Source organism: Bicyclus anynana, chromosome 21 (assembly GCF_947172395.1).
Source record: "Bicyclus anynana chromosome 21, ilBicAnyn1.1, whole genome shotgun sequence".
Taxonomy (NCBI): domain Eukaryota; kingdom Metazoa; phylum Arthropoda; class Insecta; order Lepidoptera; family Nymphalidae; genus Bicyclus; species Bicyclus anynana.
The window spans coordinates 11,396,810-11,401,553 of record NC_069103.1 but is presented as its reverse complement, the minus strand read 5'-3'; the positions used below and the strand labels follow the sequence as shown (position 1 = coordinate 11,401,553).

Below are 4,744 nucleotides of genomic sequence, written 5' to 3'. Positions count from 1 at the left end.
CAAGGGGTAACTTGTAAAGTAAAAAAAATACGGAGATTCTATGTTCAACTGTGTAATTTTCATTTTAATTCTGCACTCATCTTCAATATGCTTATTTTGATTAGGCTTACACATTACCGACGTGGTTCTATATTATACAATTAGATTAATTCTGACTGATAATCTGTAGTAGACGTAACAAGCGCTATGGTCCACCAGATGGTGAGTGGAAAACCATAGCCCGTAACAGAGCCGTCTTGTCGTACGCAAACCATGTAAACAACATGCATTTTTTTCATAATATTCCCGTTTCCCTCGGAAATACGTTAAAATTCCCTTTATTCCGTTGCACTATTAAAAAATTAAAAAGTGAACAATGACATAGACAATTAAAAAAAAGAAAGATACGTCAAGCAATAGCAATCTTTAGTACTTTTGAATAAAGAATCAAAGCTCACCTGCACAATACAGACGGCACGATTGCACGGATACTCGTACCGTAAATTATGTTGAAAACGTAATAAAACTAAATGCATGAAACAAATCGTCGGCAGCGGGAGGGTGGTGAGGGGCAGCGCGGGGTACGCGGGGGGAGGCTACAACTCTACTACGGCACTCTCGGTTTCATTCATAACTTTTTACAAGTTTATCTGCGGCGATACCTCCTACATATTTATGTTTGTGACTCCAGGCAAAGAATAAGAGTTTTAATAAACAAGAAGGACCTTGCGGCGAACGCCGGAAAATTTTGTTCACCTTGTTTTGTTTGTTTTGTTGTTGGTACCTACCTATGAAGCGAGTATGGGTACTGAAAATGTAGACAAACTTGAAACTTTACAAGTATGTTAAACTTGTAAAGGTGCGTGTTCGTAATTATAAGTATTTTTATCACGCTATTGTACCTGCTGTCACATGAAATAAACAATCATCAAAAATTTCGAACTGTTTCAAATGTATCTTCTGTGGTTTGATCCACACACATAAGTATATGAAATACTAACTGAACAAGTTAAATATAAGCTGAAGCTGAGCTGGATAGTGGGGATGATGACTAGGTTGGAATATATTGATTTTTATGATACATTTGGATAAATAGGGTCATTGTTAACTAATTTATGAATAAAAAGCAAAGATTGTCTGGATATTTGCAAAATAAATGAGATTATAAAATTTCAAAAACTATTAAATTTTTTTTATCGTAATTAGATAAAAATTTATACAGTTTTAGCTTCCTTACATTAAATGGGACATTTTTTAATATATGAACTATAAAGATAAACGCACAAATAACAAAGATATTAGTAATTTTGTTTGAACGCGCATACAAATCTAACGATCATTACATTGCCTATGACGTCATTTTTTCGAGCCATTTTGTATGGAGCGTTTTTCAGGGATCCGCGGCAGCGCCGCAAATCTGACTCTTTAAATCCCTGTAGCTCCGAAAGTAATGATCGCAGACATCCTGTTCCTTTTACAAAATTGCTTTACTATTAGTATACTCTTAATTTATATACAATTTAAAAAACTGTCATCATCCCTATTATCTATTATCTAATAACTAACGTTTAATTCTTATGTGTCTGGCTAGTAGAGACATGATTTCATTTCGAATATTATTTGGAAAGAAATATAAAAAAGGCTTTTACCTTGGATGATAAGGGGTCTGGAGTTTTGTAACCAGCTATACCTATTCCAAATACACCATGATCCGAATTCTATATTGCCTATACATGTTATGGGATCAACTAAGAAACTAACAAACTTTCAGCTTTTATAATATAACGAAGGTCAAGTCAATACAGGCTCTTGATAGTTGATATATAATAAAAAACTCAGTAATAAATTTCATCAAAAAGCTTTGTGTAAAGTAAAAGCGTGAAGTTTAAATCATAAAATTAGTCAATTATTATTATTATAGTAATTATATTTTTTTTATTTGTAAAATATCTAAATTAAATTAGAATATCAGAGGCAAGTTTAACAACAAATATTTACTTTATCACACTTAACAGTAAACGTCCATATACAGTCGAATGACGGAGTAACGATTGTTTTATTTGAGCAATAAGAAACTAACAAGAACAAAAGCGAAGATTCACATAAGACTCTCAGAGACAATACCACAATAGGTAAAAAGAAAAATAGTGGAACCTTTCCTTTCATAACAGTATTCTATGACGAAACGCACACAAACTCAACTCAATATGATACAGCGATACACACACTTGTAAATCGGAATAAAGTTTGTTTTAGTTGGGCAATGGGCATGAATGAAAGCGAAAGAGGCGGGAGTTTAAAACGGATCAAAACATTTCACTTTTTTATTATTCCGTAAACTTTTATACCGTTTTAATATTTCATTCGCTTTATTAAAGTTTTAATGAATGAATCCGGATGAATTGTCTGAGACGTTCGGATACTTTGATAACAAGATTTTTTTGTACATTTTTTTATTAACAGCTGTTTTTAGTTTATTAAATCTTGGTTTATTGACTTACCCTGTTAATATGGGAGTGAAATCTTGAAATTTAAATTAAGAGCAATTCAGAGTGTTCCATTGGATTTAAATTTGGAATAAGTACTTACGTGACTTCGATGATAAGTAATGAAATGTTAGGATGATAAGTAATGAAATGTTAGGATGATAAGTAATGAAATGTTAGGATGATAAGTAATGAAATGTTAGGATGATAAGTAATGAAATGTTAGGATGTTAGGATGGAAATGTTAGGAATAGAGTCGGAATGTATAGCTTGGCAACTTCGCTCGTAACACTCCCGATGGTCCGCGGGGACCGGAAGGCGGGTAGCGATGACAGATATACCCACAATTGATGCACCCCACCTTCCAGCCTCTGCCCCGCGCGCACGACTTCACACCCGCGCAGTCTTTCCCTCCCCGTCGCCCGCGTATCATGGGCTATAACTTGATATGTATCCACAGTGGTGTGCACTTTATAGATGCAAAAGTGCATTGCCTTCCTAGATGTCTTATTACGAACATGTACCTATTAGATTACCTTATTAAAGAAATAATTTTCCATTTTGCCTACCCTAGTTAAAACCCTGTGCACGCCACTGATCCTAGGAATATAAACTACTGAACGCCCGCGACTTAGTCCACGTGGAATTAAGTTTTTTACAAATCCCGTGAGAACCATTGATTTTTCCGAGATGAAAAGTAACATAGGCATATGTTAATCCAGTGTATTATTATCTATCTTCGTTTCAAATTTCAGTTAAGGTGGTTAAGGAGTTGCGGTGTTAAAGAGTAACAAACATCCATACAAACTTTCGCGTTTTTAATAATATTAATAAGATGTAGGGAGATCATATTAGGTGACACCGGGAAGATACTCGTAGCAGCTTGAAGTGGCATGAACTGCTATACGTGGTAGTAGCAGAACTATTATGTCATTCTTATAGACGAGCCTACGCTTAGTTATCGACGGAGGCAGTTTGAGTGAGGTTCCGTACCCTACCCAAATGCGCTGAGGTACTGGCACCGAAGGGGTTTTAGTGGTAAGTACCACATAACCCGTCTTCTCCCCCAGTAAGTTAGGTATTCCAGAAAGAGATTTCCCTCCCACAACCAAAAAAAACGGGATTTATACTACGTAGCAGCAAATCATGGATGATCATGATCAAAAATGATCATTAAGTAAGTGAGCTTACTTAGTGGGTAATACTTACCTGGCGTAGGGGACACCGTGATCATGAAGGCGGTTCCCCCAGAGCGAGGCCCTTCCATTGCACTGCGGCTGGGTTGACCTCTGCGATTATCCCTAATGTGGATAACTCGGACGCGTAATTTTTGGTAGTGGGGACTGCGTTGTGATAGCCCAGTGGATATGACCTCTGCCTCCGATTCCGGAGGGTGTGGGTTCGAATTCGGTCCGGGGCATGCACCTCCAACTTTTCAGTTGTGTGCATTTTAAGAAATTAAATATCACGTGTCTCAAACGGTGAAGGAAAACTTCGTGAGGAAACCTGCATACCAGAGAATTTTCTTTCTTTCATTCTGAAAGGAGACTCGAGCTCAGCAGTGAGCCGAATATGGGTTGATGACGGCGAAGTAAGTGGGTACCTACTACTACTACCTACATGAAATAACATCTCAAAATAGACCTTCAAGACCTTCCATACGTAAATGCGTATAGGTAGGTGCAGGCGGCTATAACAAAAACAAGTCGGGTGTTTGACCGTGTGGCGTGACGAGGACGTTATCGGGGGGTTCGTCGGTAGGTGCGCGGGAGGGAAGGGGGGGAATGGTCGTCGCGAGGCTGCACCGAGCTACACGGTGAGGAGTAGACTTGAAGTTCACTAAAAACTTTCATCAACGTTAATGATGATCATTAACAAGTGATGGACATCCAGACATTCATCAACGCGCTTGATGTCCACAAAAAATTCAAGGCACACAATGTATTTTTTTTAAGAAACTTGGTTTGAAAGGATTTTTATAAAAAATAGTTAGATGTTGTCACGTTTTATATATATTTGTTTTTATGAGTGTGCATGAAAGTATTTGAAATAAGTAAATTATTCCCTATAAATAGGGACCTACTGGCTGCTCATATACTCGTATACATGACAAATTAGAATCAAATCTAGTGAAGTAGCCAAGTCAGTTTTCAATTACCGTTATACCTTGTTTAATCTACAAAGGTTGCATCACAAAGTCATATCGATATCATTGTCATGAAATATTCTGTAAGTAGGTATAACTTACCTATAATCTTATCAAGACGAGCTGTCACTGT

General features: G+C 36.9%; 1 non-coding gene across 1 annotated transcript; it reads left to right on the top strand.

The window, feature by feature from the left end:
* Positions 1–3,666: 3,666 nt before the first annotated feature.
* On the top strand, positions 3,667–3,828 carry LOC112046455 (U1 spliceosomal RNA). The gene has a single exon (XR_002886886.1). It is a non-coding gene; the product is annotated as a U1 spliceosomal RNA (small nuclear RNA).
* The last annotated feature ends 916 nt before the right edge of the window (positions 3,829–4,744 follow it).